The 19,641-nt window shown below is 37.4% G+C and overlaps 1 protein-coding gene across 4 annotated transcripts in view; it reads right to left on the reverse strand.

The window, feature by feature from the left end:
- Positions 1 to 16,894, reverse strand: part of ZMYM2 (zinc finger MYM-type containing 2) — an 82,777-nt gene extending 65,883 nt beyond the window's left edge. For 2 of the 4 annotated variants that reach the window (XM_031960834.1, XM_031960831.1), the window contains exons 1-2: positions 16,776 to 16,894; positions 15,668 to 15,735 (exon numbers count right to left, since the gene is read on the reverse strand). The gene's annotated coding sequence lies outside the window, so the exon portion shown is untranslated. The other 2 variants (XM_031960835.1, XM_031960833.1) reach the window with 1 other exon arrangement.
- Between the last annotated feature and the right edge of the window lie 2,747 nt (positions 16,895 to 19,641).

The following is a 19,641-nucleotide window of genomic DNA, read 5'->3' on the forward strand; positions in this document are numbered from 1 at the left end:
CAAAAATTACTCCATTGCAAATTAATTTAGGTTTTCACAAATTATATATTTTAGTTCCCCACTATCATATGCTCAGACAATATCAAGAATACAAGTTTGCCACCTACTGACTCTTCAGTCACACTGCACTGAATTTTAAAATTTTTTATGTTTTGTATATTCTCGCACAATAAAATTTATATAACTCTTTATGTGAAGTAAATAGGACAAGTTCCCCACTTCGGAAATAATTAAGAAAAATGAGTCTCAGAGAATTTTCTAAGAATAAAATTTCCAAGATCACTAGGTTAACAAATATTAAAGGCAGAACTCAAATACTTTTTGAATCTAAAAAAGTGTTCTCTTTCCAGTGTCCATCAAAAGATTTAATCACATCTCCTACAGACACAGTGGTACTAACCTAGCAGCCTGCTGATTTAACTGCTGCATATTTGTCAACTACAACAATAATTATAATAATGATTTTCGACAATAGTCTTATTCTGCTGCCTCTAGATGACATGAAAATGACCCTGGATCTTTCAAAAGCTACATAAGCAGAACAACAAATATTTTGAGTTTGAATTTTAAAGACAGCCTGACAGACTTTTTAGATTACCTAAGATTCACCAGCAAAGGTTGGCCATTAAGTGCAATTTTTTGTCAAAGCATTTCATTAAATTGATAAAAATATGAAATAGCTATCGTTCCAATGTCTACCTTCAGTTTCTTCAGTTACAATAAGCAAAAATAAAACAAAACAAAACATTCAAAATAAGCACACTCTGTTAGAAAACACAATGTATCGTCTTTGTCTAACCTTCAAAACTGATAACTAGTAGAAGATCTAAAGTAACCCTCAAGAGATCAAAAGCAAAATAGGAATTTTAGTTAAAAGACATACCAGTTCTTACTTTACTTTTAAAGGAGGATGAATAGTATAGATCACAGAATTGATTTTATCATACAATGATAGATAGTAATATTATATTATATCATTACATACTTTGGTATCTCACTTTACAATCTGTTCACAATAAACAATTACAGATATTTCATTTATGATCAAAAAATGAGAAGAGACCAAAGCCTTAGACATCTCAAAAACTTCAGCCTGTTCTTTAGAGAAAAGCCTCAATATACACTGAAAATGGCCAAGACTTAATAACAGAAAACTAATTACTAAGATAATAGCTACTTCAGAATCAGCTACCTCTATAGTCAAATTAACTGTAGATCAAAATTAACATTATAAGTCTGAAGAAATATAACTCAACCTTTTTAGATCAGAGTTTAAAAGTTACATTGCAGTTTGAACGATGCAAATTAAGTTGATGAGACCAAAAACAACTACCTCTGAAAGAAGTCAGGGAGTAATAATGTTTTCTCCAAGAGGAATTTCATTTTTTTTTTTAAATCATGAAAGGATAGATCAGAAGAGACTTAGAAGCAATGCTACTTCTTAACAGGGAGGGAAAATAGGAAAAATTATTATCTGCAGGTAAGATTGGTTGGAGACCTTGCTGAGTCAAATGGAGGCAAAAGCCAAGTGCAACTGGAAAAAACAAGCAAACGTAAAATAGGGCACTTCTCTGTAGATGTATATTCTTATAAGAAATAGTCAAGAAAATCGGAGTACAATGCACTTCTAATAAGAATGAATCTTAAGATGAAGTTTAGAAGACCTGACCACATATATTCATATGGAATCTAAGCTGAAGATAAAGAAATTACAAAAGTTACAAAAGAATGAAAATGACTAAACTTGGACTTGATGAGAAACTTGAAAAATTATGTTCTTTCATGACTAGTATTTTTTAAGTGACCTTTACATACATTAGGACATAAGAGAAAGAAATCAATTTTTGCAATCTTCTAGCATGACTTACATGTTCATGGTTATATTACTATCCAAAATTTAAATTAAAAAAAAAAATCTGGTTGTATTCATTAGGCAGTGATTTTTTTAAATGTGGCCTTCAAGATTCATCACAAAGTGTCTATCAACAATGATATAATGGTTTAGATATTCAAGAATTCAAAAAACAAGATTCCCTAAGGATACAAAGATGCTCCAAATGCCCCCACATTTACAAAATATTAATTGATCATCAAAATCGAGCACACTAAAAAGCTTCAATTAATTATGCAGTTATTTGAAAGACACTATTCTAAGTCATGCAAAGTTGAGACATTTTTGAAAAGCATACTGCTAGAATTGCATCCTGCTGCCAATCATTACAACAATAATAGAAAGCATTTTATATAGTGCTTTAAAATGTGCAAAGCACTTTATATATTACTTCATCTATCTTGGATAGTCATTCTAAATGGATAGCCTAGGGTAAGAAAAGAACAAAAAAAGCAGTATAGGTGAGGCCCCTTCATATTTGGAAAAATGCTGCTCAAATTACTAAAGCTCTTCCTTAACAAATATTCTACCAGTTAAGTTTTTAAATCAACAAATCATATAACATCATGATGTCTGAAGAATCACAATTTTACATGGCCCAAAGCCAAACTAGGTAAGTATTAATTAGATCTTAAAATTCCCTACAAACTACTACCTTAATTACATTTCCCCTTCCCTATACAACATCTAATATCCACCCCACCCCACCCCGGAAAAATTTTATTATAAAAACATGCTGGATATTAAGGGTCCAATCTCCACTGCAATCCCAAAGCAAGGAAACTACATATCTGTTTTAGCATCATCAGAACAGTTTACTGTTCTGTGTCTTTTTCACTGGTCAAGAAGTATAAATTGGCCAAAACTTGTATAGGCTATCAATTCTATAAAATAAAATTCAAGCAGGAAAACAATGTTTAGGAGAAACTTTAAGTTTCAAATAATATCTAAAAGTAAAGTTTGTTTATTCTAACCAAATACTAGTTCATTCCCTCAAATTAGTTCATAATAATACATTATATAAAGCATTTTTTGAATAGAAACAAAAAACTAAACCTCTAATTTCATATATACAAAAATGTGAAACATCTTTGTTTTAGAGTGAGAAAAAGGAATACAAAAAAACTTGAATCACAAAGTATAAAAGGTAGAGAGAACAGAATTCCCTTAGATTAAATTGGCTAAAAAAAACTATATTAAAACATAACGTTTTATTTGGACAAATTATTTGATACTTTGATAAACAAGACATATTCCATTAACTAAACGTAAGAAGTATCTAGGACAAATGTGTTTTACCCTAATATAAAAGTTAACACCTTAAAATTCATTTATTCATTGTTAACTGATCACCTAAAATACAAGCAAAACTTGACCAATCCAAGATTTCCTACTCAAAAAAATTGAAGTATTGAAAATAGAAGCAACCATTAAAAAGTATCATACTGAAACACTAAAAGTAATTCCAGAAAGAAAATTAAATAATCAAATATTCTTTCTATTTTACTATGCTGGTTCCCTGAAAAATTAACAGATACATTGACAAAATCTGACAATATCTGATGCAGGTTTGTCCACCTTTAGGCCCCCTCTCTTTCCCCACCTATTTTTCTACATGAAATATGAAAGCAGCATTTGTCTCCAAAATTGGTCATCATTATTATTCAGCAATCTACTTCCAAGCTATTTTTTTCTTCATTTAAATTATTGTTGCTGTGTGTCCACAAATGCCCAAATGCATACTATATGCAATCCCCTGATACAATGTAAGTTTTAAAAAGTGCTTTTTTTTTTTTTTTTTTTTACTTTTCAATCAACAAATATTTATTGAGCACCTACTATGTGCATTGGTATTTCGTAATCATTTAACCTGGTATGGAGTTTGCCATTGGTATATCCATGGAGCACTCTACAGGTTCAAATAAATGTTCTCTGATGATGAATAGGAGGCCTTGGCCTGCCAGGAAAAGACTAATATAGGTAGATATTACCCTATCCCGAATTCTTTTTTTTTTTTTTTAAAGTGCTTTTTAATAGTTTCGAACATGCATACACTATCATTGCCATTTTTCTTAGTGTCTGATTTATCACCACATTTATCTCCAAAAATAACATATATAAAAATAAAATAAAGATAATTTTTTTAAAATAATGCAAGGATGTTCTATTTTCAAACAATCAATGCAAAGTACATAAGCTACTTCTTTTTCAGGGACAGGACCAGACACTAATGTACAAATAAAAGAGTAAGTAAATTCTTCTTAAAATAAGCTCTTGTTCAAAAGCATATACATATATGCTTTTGAATACATATATATGCGTTTATATATATAAATATATATATATAAAACTTAGTATTTTTGAGATATATCTCTCTCTCAAAAATACTAAGTTCTTATATACACAAAAATTAAATATTAAGTTGTCAAGATAGGAACTGAAACCAACAGGTGGAAAGATTAGGAAAGGATTCATAAAGAAGATGGTACCTTTAAAATAAATTTTAAAGATAATATAAGTTCCCAGGCATGGAAGTCAGGCAGAAAAGAAGCCAACTGGAATGGACTGAAAAGGTCAGGAGGGGAAGTAATGACCTGTGAACCTTGAAAGGATGGGAAGCTTAAAAGAGTTTATATTTTATTCTAAAGGAATTAAGAAACTGCTTGTGTTGGTTAAGGAATAGTCATATGATCAGATTTACACTTAAAATTTCAAGTTGTAGGATCTCATACTGTACTACAAAAATCATTATCATCATAATTGGCTAAAAAAAATAGAAAAGTGAATCTCATAGAACAGATCAAGCATACAAATAATTGGAAAAAAAAACTTTTACAGCAAGTTTCTTTATATCTTTATATCTCTTTATAAGAGATGATACCTAAATATTTGGAATTGACAAGTATATAAGAAAAAGAGCCATACCTGAGTAGATAAATGAACAAAGGTTTAACTACAGGAGAAAAATGCTACAAAACACTAATAATAATTGAATTGCAAATTATAACAACTTTAAAGTTCACAAAAATGTAGACAGTTGCACTGTTTGTCACAGCAATAAACAAAGAATGAAGGAACTTGCCATCAATTGGGGAATGCTGAACATGATAAGATTTGGGGGAATTTGGGAAGATTTATATGAACTGATGCAGAGAGAAATGTTCAAATATAGAAGAATATATGTTCACAAATGAGATAAAAGAAATGCAACTTTGAAAGATTACAAACTTATCAAAGGAATTGACTAATTATCATCTCAGAAGACTAATAGTGAAGCATACTGTCCATATATTAAAGGGATAACAGACTAATCATTTTCAGACTCATCCAAAATATTGCTTTGTTTAACTACACTTGTCTGTACAAAGGAGGACTTCTTTTGATGGAAAAGGGAGGTTGAAGTTGTCAATAAAACATTTAAAAATATATGCCTTTACAGACAAACTTCAGAAGGTAATACAGAAAAGGATAAGTTGTTTCTACAATGTTTAATTTAATCTAAAATAATAAACTACATTAGTTCAGTTTCATACACATTTGATCAGTATTAATAATAAACTTTTACTAATTAAGGAATCCTAAAGATTCAAAAAGGTGAATTATATTGATTTGAAGATTTAACATATGCTTAATGATACAGATACAGTATTATCTGTCTTTTTGTCCCTGAAAAACTTAAATGGAAATGAAAATCTAGGAATATTTAAAATGGACAAGCTAGGAGACTAGACCGCTTTGCAAAGCGGTAACTATCTTTCTGAATTTTTTCAACATCAAACTAATGAAAATTCTATCCTCACAAACATATCAAGAAAATCTCTAATGCACAAATATAAAGTTTAGTAATAAATAGTTCAAATACTACAATCAGTATAAACATACTTTTAAACAGAATTTATCTAAGTAATTTTTAACTTTAGGTAGAATTATCACCCAAACAATTTTGCACCAACCTAAAATCCTCACTTTACTTAACCTCTCATTTCATCACACTTCTACAAGACTCAATTTTATATTACAGCAACATTTATATTACAGCAACATTTGTCAGGCTTCCACTACAGCCATTCCAAATCACACACAAATCGGTAACAGCAATAATCTACTCCTTTATCATTTCAAATAAGGCAAAAAAAGTTGTTAAACTTTTAAACTTTTAAAATGCTTCTATCACTGCCATTTACCATCAATTACCACTGTATATTCCTTTAAATTGTTACCTCTACCCCATCCTGATATGTCCTTGATTCTCATGACTAACCTCAAAATTACTATAAGACATTAGTTAGGGCAAAGCACTAATTTACTCTAGAATATCTATCACTTTACTTCCTGGATCTCTGAGTGCATTCCCTGTCTAAATAATAAAAATAACTTTAATAGTTAGCATTTACATAAGTACTTAAAAAGTTTTCAAAGCAGTTTACAAATTCTGTCAGTTAATCCTCATAACAACCTTGAGGGGTGGTACTATCATTACTCCATTTTCCAGAAGAGGAAATTCAGTCAGAATTTTTCTACTGATTCTCCTGTGGCCCCCACCATGGTTGAGAGCAGATCTAAACCTGCATCTGCCTGACTACAGGTCCAATAATTTATATATGAAGCTACCTACCAGCCTAGAGGATCATAAATCTAGAATCCTCTAAAAAGTAACACTCACCACACAAAGCCTCCTACTATCCAAATTTTCTTTAAGATCTCCAAGTGAGAGAGAACCCACTACTACACCAAGCAACCCATCATCCACCTTTCTGTTGGCTTTAGTTTGTAGAAAGCTCTTGCTTAAATCAAGCCTAAATTTGCTACCTATTTTCAACTTCCAACTATTTATTGCTCTTCTGCCTTTTGGGCAGAATTAAACATTTAATGTTTGAGAAATTGACTAATAGGATGGTAAGACTGCTTAGACTCAGGGATCCTCAAAATATGGCCCGCGGGCCAGATGCAGCAGCTGAGGGTTTATCCCCCTCACGCAGGGCTATGAAGTTTCTTTAAAGGCCCACAAAACAAAGTTTTTGTTTTTACTATAGTCCGGCCCTCCCAACAATCTGAGGGACAGTGAACTGCCCCCTATTTAAAAAGTTTGAGGACCCCTGGCTTAGAGGATGAAAAGAGAATCAAAGACAACTCTAGAGGATTTAAATTTTGGGTACCAGAAAAATAAGAATACAAAGGAAATTATCATTTTTAAACATAAGGGATTATGTCAGATAATATGCTAAGCTTATAGAGTTTTATTATTATTACCATTTTACAAGGAAGGAAATATAAAGCAGGCCTCAAAGCTAGAAAGTATCTGAGGCTGAATTTTAATTAAGGTCTTCCTGATTTCAAGCAAAGCATTCTCATTTACTGTACACCCCCCCTAGCAGCCATTACCTAATTTTTAAGAATGATGATATCTGTATATTCTAGTTATTTCATATTCATAGATTACAAGAGCATAAATTTAAAGCTAGAAGAGAATTTAAAGTATATCCAATGCCAAACCTCATTTCAGAAACAAGGAAATTGAGGTTCACAGACTTTAACTTACAAAACTTGTCCAGGGTCAAAAAGGCAGTGGATAAAGCCCAGATTTGAACTTGAGTCTTCTAAATTTGGAACACTCAGGGAAACAACTATTCAGGAGGTGAAGTTGGGGATAAAAATGATGTAACTGAGCTCTTTTGGGGAATAATGATGTAACCTTTGGAGGGAAAGGAGCCGGATACTCCCAAACCCTGGGAAAAACATACCTTTCCCAGACAAGCCCTTCCCAAGTTAAGTGGCTTCATTTCAATCTTATATCTTAGTCAAAATCACTTTCCATTGAAACTGAGATCTTTTGGGGGTGGCCAGGACTCCCCTTCATGGAGTTCCCAGACTCTGGGAAAAATCCTTTAAACTCCCAATTAAGCGATTTTATTCAATTCAATTTTATTCAATCTCTGTCTGATGGTCCTTTATTGATTAGCCCAGACAGCTCCCAGCCCCAGGCCAACATTTGCCTAAATAACCAGGAGTCTGCTGTTAACACACCTTTGTCAAATTTCTAAAGAGGAGTTTTGCCCACTAAGAGAGCCTCTTCTTAGTGAACAATAAAATATCCTTTTTTGCCACAGATTTCAGGTTCAGGAATTCTTTCCCATTGGACCTGTGCCAAGCAGAGGAAATTCCCCGCGCCAATTCTCACACCTCTTCACTGCCACTAACCTCATCAAAGATACTTACTACATTAGCAAAGATGATAAATGAGGCTAAATAGTAAGTGATAAATAGGATATTACCTATGGATAAAAGCCAAAGTTAAAACCAAGTCACATAGGGAAAGCACATTCGCTAAGAAACCAAAAAGGGAACAGTCAGAAAGGTAAGGAAACTGGAGAAGTAGTACCATTCAGGATGGAAAGCACATTAAAGTGGTGGGAAAAGCTCAAAGACAAGGACAAGAAGACATGGGGTTTGGTTGTTAGATTATTAGTGACTTAATAAAAGCACTTTCTAAAAGTCAAATGCCAGAATACATGGAGTTGATGACCTGATCACTAATTTGATGACCAGTAAGAAAAATTATTACTCTTATCTATCAGTTTATCGATAAAAGGAACAGGGGATATGAGATGATAATTGTGGATTATAAGTATCAAAGGAAATCATCTTATTTTTTTAAAATAAAGCAGACTCAAGTTTCCAAGGAATTGGGGAAAATGAGGTATGAAAGTGAATTCAAGAATACAGATGACTAATGGAATTAGGTCCCCAATGGGGCAAAAATCTCCCATTTTATTTTAAGTCTGAAGGAAAAAGATTGGTTGAATACGTTCAAAAATTTAAGAAATGAAGGAGGGGCACCTAGTTGGTATAGTGGAAGTCAGGAAGACCTGAGTTCAAATTTGGCTTCAGACACTTAACACTTCCTGGCTGTGTGACTACAGGCAACTCACTTAACCTCAATTGTCTCAGCAAAAAAAAAAAAAAAAAAGAAAGAAATGAAGGAATTCAGATCTGATGACTTCGATCTCTTCCACCACAGTAGGAGATGGGATCAATTGATGATAAAGTAGTAAAAAGTTTCTTATAGATAGGTCTGGTCTGAACTTAATATACTAAGACAATACACATTTTGAGAATCAAAAAATGAGTATATCCAATTCTTTGTTATTAATAGATATCAGAATCAAAATTTTAAATTAAATCTTAATTTTAGGCTTTAGTTTCAACTAACTCCTACCCACCTAAATATAATTAAAATAATTTTTTAGAACATGTAGGAAAATTAATGTCAACTCTGTAAGTAGAATATGAAAAAATTCCTTGCATCAAATTTCTCAAGCAGTGGTTTGGTAAGATATGTGTCCAAAGAGTCATACAAATAAACCTTAAAGTTTTAAATAAAGTTTGGGGGGCATTATTATAGACAACAGATATATCTAGTAACAAAAACCAAGAATATGAACATTTTTCAAATGAATGACCAGGCTCCAAATCAATCAATGAAGAAATACAAAGCAACATTTGTTGAAGGTTTTATCTCAACCCCAGCAAACCAGTCAAGATGTCAAAATACTAGAATCATCAGTTTTGGTAGGACTGTAGGAAAATATATTACTCCACTGTTGCTGGAACTAGGAATCAGCTGTTAGATAGCAATTTGGAATTATGCAAAAGTTCATCTTGACAAATAAGTAAATAAATGAGTTAATGAATGAATAAATAAAAATCCCATTTCCTACACAATACCATTTTCAATACATCTTTAATTCTAATGCCTTTCCTTAATTGGTTATTTCCAATTTATCCTATATATAGCTTGTTTTTACATATTTGTATGATTGTTGCCTCCCTCATCACATTGTTTGAACTTCAGGATAATAGGTTTGTCTTTTGTTTGTCTTTATATTCCCAGAATTTAGCACAAGAGACAGGGTATATAGTAAGAGCTAAATATATGCTAACTGACAGATTGAGATTCCACTATTTAGTTTAAACACCAAGAGGGATCATTGGTAACAAAGTCAGCCTACCAAAAAAAAAATTTTTTAAAGCAGTACTTTACGTTAGCAAAGAATTGAAAGCAAAGCAGATACCAACTGACTGAGGAGTAGCTAAATAATTTATACCACATGAAAGTAATGATTCCTATATGAAGTAAGGAAAACAAAGAATACAGAGAAGCATGAAATGGAAAGAACTGATACAAACTGAAATAAGCAGAATCAAGAAAGTAATACACAATGACTAAATGTAAACAGGAAAAACTATCACAAAATCAAAAATGAACACTACAGATACAATTGATATCACATTTCTTATCTTTACAATGGGTGGGAGAAGGGTAGGAGGGGAAAAAATTCCAAATTCAAATCTTTCTTTTAAATGAATGCTAAAAAACAATAATAAAAATTTTTAAAGTGATAAATATTTCAAAATTACAAAGTATGACCCCAAAGAAAAGATATGAGAAAATAAATATCCCTACCCTATTCCTCTGAAGAAGTAAAAAGTTCATAGCTGTGTTATATTACATGTTTTCAGATTTTTTTTTCAATGTCAATATTAGGTTTGCTCATTTATTTCTCCTCCTTTTATTTTAAAAAAAGTGATTTGTCATATGAGATGTTAGCTCTCTAGGAGGGGGAAGGGATGTATATTGGGAGAAATTTGAGCAATGTAAAAAAGATAGAAATAAAATATTATTTTTAAAGAAACTTAATTTTTTAAATCTCATATCCTAACCCTGTACCACTAAGTTAAAAAGTTTATTAAAAATGCTAAAAGGACAATAAATGTTAGAAAACTAGAGATGGAGTCAATATACAAATGCTATTTTGGAGTAGATGACAATTTATAAAAGCAAAAACTACAATAAGTTGTTTTGCATACAAGTGTCTAGTTGAACCAAGCTAAAGACACTTGCCCAAACCCCAATGAGGTATGAAATGGCTGGCTAAGGACTTAAGTTCAGAAAAATAATTAAAAACTGATCAGCCCTTACAAAACTCAAACTCCTAGAGTTAAAGTGACCTTGCAGGCCATCTGGCCCACTCTGAAATACATATGCCCATGCCCCTTCTTTTATCACCACCAAGTGGTTAGGTACACAGTCTTTGCTTTAACACCTCCAATGCCACACTATAAGGTCCAAATGTGTTAACTTCTTTCCTAATTATTCTAAAGGTATCCTTCTCTGCAGGTACTTTATTAGTCTCTCTTAAAAAAATTTAAGTCCCAAATTAAGCACAACATTCCTGATATAGTTAACAAAGAATTCAAATTGCCTAAGAAGGGTTAGGACCAGCATATGTGGGCTCAATTTCCTACCTTCCTAACAAATAAAAGTAAGTATCTGAAAATACAAGTAGCCTTTAAGGAAGAGAGTTCCTTATTTCTAAATATATTGAGGCTAGAAATAAAACAACCACTTATGGATGCTGAAGGGGGTTCATACATTAGCTAATGGATGGTCAGGTTAGATTAACTGCCTCTTCCATCTCTGAAAGTCTGATTTACTTTTTTTTTTTTTTTTTTTTAAATAGCCTTTTATTTACAGGATATATACATGGGTAACTTTACAGCATTAACAATTGCCAAACCTCTTGTTCCAATTTTTCACCTCTTACCCCCCCCCCACCCCCTCCCCTAGATGGCAGGATGACCAGTAGATGTTAAATATATTAAAATATAACTTAGATACACAGTCTGATTTACTTTTAACAGAAGATATCCTACTATACCACTCTGCCCAGGAATATCACAAATGTATGTATTTTATCAATGGAGAGAAATAAAACAGAAAAACTACAATTTGTAAAATATCTTTCAAGGAAGATAGGTCATGGACCAGGACAACAGGAGTCCTGACAGACTACAGTCAACATGAGGATATTAAATAATGAGAAGAATTTTCTCAATCTCAAAACGTTTCTCTTTTAAGTTAACTAGCCCACACAAAGGGGAGAAAAAAACCTATCTTAGATTAATAGTTCTATGATCGCTAATCAAAATACCTGGTACCTGACCCAGATACTTTAAAAATATTTTTTCTTAAACCAAATATGATAAGAGAATAATCAACCACTGGGATTTACGTACACACTAATATTTCTTCTATCTGCTAACAAAAGAACTAAGTTATCCAGTAAGACTTGTTAGATGATTGGCATTCATTTAAATTTAGTCACTTTTGAAGAACTTACTTGAAAAAGTTTTAAAATTTCTTATTTTTATGGAATACAAAAACTTCAAGCATAAATTTTTTTTAATTAGCACAAAATTTAAATTTCACTAACTCATACCTGGAATCAATTAAGAAAAACAAGGTCAAAATAAACCTTCTTTAAAAGGGGTAATTTTTAATCTGTGGGCCACTAGCTTTTTAAAAAATATTTTGATAACTACATTTCAATATAATTTGTTTCCTTTGTAGCCCTATATATTTTATTTATTTTATGCATTCAAAACACTATTTGTAGGCTTCACTAGTCTTCCAAAGATGTCAATGACCCAAAAATCCTTTGCTCTAAAGAAAGTCATTCCACTTAATATCTGAAATGGAAAAGAACTAAATTCCTTAAAATTATGGTAAATCTTAACAAATCTTCAGGGGGGAAAAAAAACCTCAGCAAACTTACCACCAGTAAGATTGGTAAAGTTAACATATACCACATCATCCCAAGAGCTTAAACAATTTAAAATTGCTTTCAGAAACACTCAATACAAAATATAAACAGTTCCCCAACAATCTCAATTTCCACCTTTGTTAGTAATTAATCCAGTCTTGGAAAAGCCAATCCCATCTCAAGAATTAATCCAGTAAAATTTCTTTTTTTGTACCTTTCATTAACTGAAATTTAAATTCAAATCTATGATCTTATAAGGTATACTTTCAATTCTCAGTGATTGGTCATTTCATGGCCACAACTAAAAGTTCTGGTTTGTTTTTGTTTTGGTTTTTAATAGGACATTTATATTATAGGAAACAGCATAGTATATAGTACAATAGGTGCTGCTTAACCATCAGCATTATCTAAGTTAGTCTCAACTCTGCCATCCATTGCCCATGAATACTATTTCACTGACCTGAGTCTGTTTCCTTCTCTGAAAATAAAGAGGGTTACCCTAAGTCTTAAAGTCTCTTTCAGCTCTAAACTCCTAGGATTCCATGTCCTCAAAGAACTATAAGAAAATACAGCCTGAATAAGAAAACGCAAAAATTAAAGAAAATAATTACACAGAAAGTAATCCTCATCTAAACTGAAATGTTTTACATTTGAACATTAGTTTGAATCATCTGATTTTCTATTATCTACATTCAACATTACTAATAGTACAATGTCTAATTATAATTTGAGGCAACTACAAAAAGACATTCTGACATTAAGGTGATGACTAGTAGGGGCTCTTGAGAAAAATGAACACCAATTTGGATGTTTAAAAGTATTTAATTAATAAAAGTACAAAAAGCTAGACTATCAAATGAGGTAGAAATGACTGCCATGTAAGTCTATCAGGGAAAATTTCTTTAAGAAGGGGCAGGAAGGACAATCTAATGCAGCCTGTAAAGATGAATAAGCAAGACAATCCAATGAAAAGAAAGCTAAACCCATGTCTAATTAGACATTGTCAACATGGTTGCTGCTTGATCACTGTGCTTACCCTGACTAACTTCATGTTTACAGGCATACCAACCTCTCTATGTAAACCAGAATGTTTCCTACCTATCTCAAAAGAATACAAAAAAGGGAAACAAACAAACAAACAAAAAAGGTTAAGTTAGTCATCTCTTGGGGGCAGCTAGTTGGTACAGTGGATAGAACTCCGGGGGGATCTGAGTTCAAATCTGCCCTCGAGAGACTCAACACTTCCTTGCTAAGTAACCCTGGGCAAGTCATTTAGCCCCAATTGCCTCAGCAAAAAAAAAAAAAAAAAAAAAGGGGGGGGGGGAGGAACCATTTATTAGATTATTCCAATTTTATAAGAAAGCCAATTAATTACTTTGATTATTCAAAGCAGTTAACCTGAAATTTTGAAATGGTTAAGAAATTTTTCATAGTTTTAAATAAAATCTACTACCAAAAAAAATTATTCATTAACAATGAATGATAATGAAATAATAAGCATTAGGTGGTATAGTGGAAAACATACATGACTTGGGAGTCAAAAAAGACCTGGTTTTTAAATCTCACTTCAGAAAATAGCTGTGCCTTACTAGGTAAATAAATCACAACCTCTGAAGCGCAATTTCTTTTAAAACAGGAATATCAACAGCACTTACATAGCTCACAGGATTCTTGTGAAAAATCAAATGGTACACCATATATAAAGCACTTCATAATCCTTAAATTTCAGTTATTATAATTAATATTTTTATAAATCTATGCCACCACCACTATTAACAAGATAAATCTAATATGTAAAGGCACTAAAAGAAAAATAAATTGTCATCTCTCTATACTAGATTACAGAGCTTTTCATTTGTTCATTATTATAATGAAATAATGTACATATGTACTTTCTTTCCCCTATATGTCTTTAAGTAACAAAAAGATGAAAAAACACATAAGAAATATCTGAACACTAACCATCTTGAAGTAATTATGATCCAATGTCACATCAAAAACAAGGTGCTGAAATGGAACAAGGTGTGAAGTAGTTTTGTACCTATAATTTTTATGTTAAAAGATTCACCTATTAAGAGTTTAATTTTTAATCTAATAATTTTAAAAGGTATCAATATGCCTTTTAAATTCCAAAAAAAATAAGGCTAGCCTTACCTTTAAAAATTGCTAGATCAATTTGGAAGCTGTTTTTCACAGGCATAACATTTTTCCTTTTTAAATGCAATCATACACCCCTCCATTCTCAGAAACACTACTCTCTAATATGTAAAATTCTGTGGCTTTGGATTGGATGTGATTAACTTTTCTTGAGCATTTGGTGTTTACTGCACATTTGTACAATAACCTGTGAAATTTGATGCAGCGCCCCTAGCGAAAGTCCTAAAAATCCAGATTAAACCAAATTCCACGGGTTCCCAAAAATACATTGTCAAGAGGTACAGCGCTAACATGTGTCACTAAATTACCTTATAATCCAAAAATATTAAAGACAAAAAAGTTTCAGATGCAACAAATTACAATCATTAAGTTCCAATTTTCATTTAACTAGTAATCAATATATAAAAATATGTCTAACATCAAATTCCTCAAACTTTGGAAATCAAGGCAAACAAGGGTCATTGGTCTGCTCAGCAATTAAATTCAATAGGACTGAAACACCACAAACTCGAGGTACCCATGCTTTAAGAATGCTTTCAGAAGCATCTCAGTACCCATCCCACGAAAAGACATCCTTTCTAAAATAAACACCGAAGAAAAGATTAATTTGCATTTTTCCAATCCCTTCTGTGTATTCTCCATCAGGAGAGGATGGGAGAGATGCCTCCGGACCGACCAGCACCGTATCTTTGGTCGGCGGGCTCCCGCCCGCAGACTCTAGGGGGCACTAGAAAAATGCCCTCCCGGTGCCCCCGCCCCGGGAACGTGAGCAGCTGCAGCTGCAGCCCGTCGTCGGGGAGCTCGAGCTGGGATCGCGGCCGCGGGAGCAGCACAGCGCCCACCCCCGTCGCTTCTCAGCCAGTCCTGGGTCTTCGCCCCGGGGGCAGCTGCACCCGAGCAATGGCTCCTCCTCCTCAACACAACAGAGGCCCGCGGCGAATCCCAGAGGTTTAACATCCCCCTCACCCCGGGGCTAGGCCCGCAAAAGGAGACAAATAAAGAGAAAAGGACTTACAATGGGGGGCTCTACACCGTAGTTTCGGCCAAAGCTGCACCAGATGGGGCTGGAAACAATTCTTGGTCCTAAGAAAATAGAGAAGAGATTTGAACCATAATCTAGGGGACCCAAGAAGGCCGCGTCCCCCCAACCCCAGGAGAGGGAGTGGAGGAGGTCGGGCCTTATTTCCTCCCCACACAGCCCCGAGGGCCGCCCTCCATCCCTGCACTCGAACCGAGTCGAACTGAGTCTAGAACCAAAGCAGAAAAGGGCGAGAGGCGACATCGGCCAGCACGCATCCGCGCCCTCTCCTCTGGGAGGGGAAGGCGAGAGCCTCGACGCCAGAAGAGGTCCAGCCCGCCTCCTCTACCACAAATCCCGACGTCCGCACCACACTCCCGTACAGATCACGTCACCGCCGGGCCGCGATCTCTCCATCTGCCCCCAGCAGTTGCCCCAGGCCCGGGGTTGGCCCCCCCTGCAGTCGGCGGCCGGCAGCACTGCCTCCCCGTCCGCCATTAGAGACCCAGGCAAACAATACGGGAGACGCAGGAGCGTCGCAGGGCAGCTCCTGGGACGACGGGGGGCCGACGAGCGAGCTCTCCGGGGAGAGAGGGCAGTTCCCCAACAACTCGGAAAAAAACAGCGGTGGCGGTAGCCTATCCGAGGCGGGAGGGGGGGGGGTGCTCCGGTCCTCGCCGCCGCCGCCCCCCTCCAGCTCCCTCAGCGGCTACTCCCCTCTCAGAAACAGAGACGGAAAGGAAAAATACCCCGGCCTCCGAACGCCCCGACTGCCAAGCCCGCGGGGCTGCCCCCTTCGCGGCCTCGTCTCTTCGCCGGTGCCCCGGCCCGGTCCCTCGCTGCGTTTCACGGCCCGCCGAGCCGGGCGGTAATGCGCCGAAAAGGGCCTCGGACCCGAGGGGAGGGAGAGAGCCCGGGGCAACCCCCGAGGCCCTGCGCGGCCGCTGCGCCGCACTACGGGGTAACAAGCCCGAGGAGGTGGGAGGCTCCTTCGGTGGTTCACCCGTCTCCGCCTCCCCAGTCGCCTCCTCCGGAGGCAGTGCTGCCCCCAGCCACCCCCAGCATCAGCGGACCGAACTGGGGAAAGACGGGGGATAATCCTCACCCGGTTCTGGCTGCGGCTCCACAGAACGAACCTCCCCTCCCCCGCCCCACCCCCCCTTCGGTAACACGCACAACTCCACTCGGTCCAGTCCCGGGCTAAGCGCAGGCGAGGAGGAGGAGGAGGCGGCCCAACCGAGCCCCACGAGGCTCCGCCTACCCGGATGCGGACTGGCTGCCGGGAGACACGGGCGGGGGTGTTTAGAACGCGTCGATTGGCTAGCAGGATTATCTTTCACTGTCCCGCCTTCGCAGGGTAGTCTAAAATGTTGTCCGTCAAATCTTGGCCACACCCACAATCTCCCCCCTACCACTTTCCCCCCCCTCCCCCAAGTTCCCTCCCCCTTCCTCTTTCCCTCCCCACCTCAACCCTCGCTGGATCTTTCTGGTTTTGGCAAATGTGAATTTGGTAGCCCACTACCACCAGCCAATGGTTGCTACCTGGGAGAACAGGCGGGTGAAAACAGAAGCTATAGCAAATGGGAATGAGGATAAGGGGCCATTCCCTCTTCACCCAGGCCTGGGCACTCAGTCTTGTACAGCAACTGCTGCAGCTAAAGAACTCTCCCTGCAGGAATAACTGGGGAAAGACACCAATAGCCCAGATGCCCCCAAACCTTCCCCTCCCCCATTCCAGTGTCCCTCACAGCCCCCCGAAGAAGGGACAAGAAGTGGACAGGAGCTGACAGCGAGGTACCAGGCTAAGGGCCAAGGATGGGGAAAAACTCTTAAAGCCTCTTGAGGGAAGGGGAGCTTCAGCCTTTCTAACTGTCTTCCCCTCCTCCAAGGGGAAATACTCCCCTCCCTCCCCCCATGTCATGGCTGCAGGAGGAGGAGACGCCGTCCTCCATTTTGTCGGAAGCTGCTGTGGGAACTTGGGACCAATTCAAAACCAAACCCAGTGGGGCTAAAGCCCCTTTCCCCCTGCTAAGCCCCAGCCTGGATCTGTCGTTTGGCAGTGGGAACATCCGCTGCCTCGTGCATGTAGAGGTGAGGGGCAAAGAGAGGCAATAGGAGCTGGAGAGAGAGGTGAGAGATCAAGGCGCTCCTCCCCGCCTCCATCAACCAAAATGGAGGAAACTGCGGACTCCCCTGGAGCCTGGACTCCCGCTTGTTGGAGGGACTGGAGTTTTTCCCTCGCTCCGTCACAAGACGGTGCCATCCCTCCGTCCCTGCCTCTCCTCGCCTTCGCCTCCTCCCCCATCCTTAGGCGGCCATCTCAACAGCCTTGCACCATGTCTGGTCGTCCAAGGTTGGCTAAGCTCCAGCCTCCAGCCTCCTCCATGGCCGGGGGGCGGGGCGGCCACCAGGCCACCGGAGCGCTTCCCGAAGCTGGGGGTCCTCTCAGTCCCTCCCACCCTGCCCGCGGGCCTCTGAGAGTCGGAGGCCCGGTATCTCTGATCTCCGTATCCGTCTGAGGCCGGCGGAAAGGTGGCGCTCCATTTCCGAAGCTCCAGCGTGCCCGGAGGGAGGAGCGCCCGCGAGGGCGCTGCAGCCACACTAGAGCAGAAGTCCGGGGGCTGGAAGTGAGCTGGGCGGGCAAAGAAAGGGCCTCCCGCCAGTCCGCCGGCAAGCTCCGCATTGTCTGTCTAATTCCGGGTGCCGGAGCTCCCCAGCAGCTGCACGCCCGGACTCGAGGCCGGGCGAGCACGAAGTTTTTAATGAAGTTAATCATCCATGAAGGGCGCTGCAAGAATGATGCACAAGCCTTCCCAGTAGATCCAATTTAGAAAAGAGTAGTTTGGTAGAAGTTGAAGATTTGAATCAAATTGTATTGCATTGGTTAGTCATGTTTGGGGAGAAAACAGAAACAACTGGGCGTGTCCTTTTACCTGGGATTTAAGGTCTTGGGTGTGAATTTTTTTTATATATAAAATACACAGCAGGTGTGTGATCCTGGGAAAGTCATTTCTCCCAAGCTCCATTTCCCCACCGGTAAAATTAGGTGCATAATGCCTGCACCCACCTTACAAGGATCGAATGAGCTACCTGTAAAAGAACTTTGCAAAACCAAGGTCTATATAAATTTTAGCAAATATTATTAGTTATTATCTGAGACCTTCATAACCTAGTCTCCTCCTCCCTTTCCAGTCTTATTACACCTTACTTCCCTCTTCCATCCAGGGACGCTGACCTCCTGGCTGTTCCACCAACAAGATTCCATCTCTTGGCTATGGGCATCTCTCTGGCTGTCCCTACTCCCTCTTACCCCTCCCCCCAAGTCTGGAATGCTTTTCCTCCTCTGCTTTAACTACTGACCACCTTAGCTTCCTTTAAGAGCCAACTAAAATGCCTTTCCCCACGGTAAAGTCTTCTCCAGTCCTGGTTTAATCATTTTTTTATTTATCTCGTAAACAGCTTGCTTTGCATATATTGGTTAGCCTGTTTCTCCATCACCACCTACCTACCTTTAGATTGTAAACTGAAGGCAAGGATGTCTTTTGCCTCTTTGTTCATCCCCAGCGCACCTGGCATATAGTAAGCGCTTAAGAAATGTTCGTTGAATTTAACTGAATGGTCAAAATAGACCTTACTAATAGTTCATGGCAATATTCTCAGTAGGATTCTTTTTAAAGTTGTTTTTATTCCATAGTAGCATTCAAGCCCAAAATTCCTTCAGCATCTTGATATTGAAACTGATACATATTGCTATACTTCTGTTTTAAGTCTGGTATCACCAAGTAACCAAAGTTTCCTTTCCCATTCCCAAGCTTACTTAGTTGAAGTAAATAAATAAAATAAGCAAAAGTTGAACTAAGATCATGATGTGTAAGAAAATGACACCATCCTCAGTTGGTAATAGCTAGAGTGGAATTGAATTTTTCAAAGATCTGAATAGGTTATCTTAGAGTCAGCTACTACATATTACT

This window comes from Sarcophilus harrisii, chromosome 3 (genome assembly GCF_902635505.1).
Source record: "Sarcophilus harrisii chromosome 3, mSarHar1.11, whole genome shotgun sequence".
Lineage (NCBI taxonomy): Eukaryota > Metazoa > Chordata > Mammalia > Dasyuromorphia > Dasyuridae > Sarcophilus > Sarcophilus harrisii.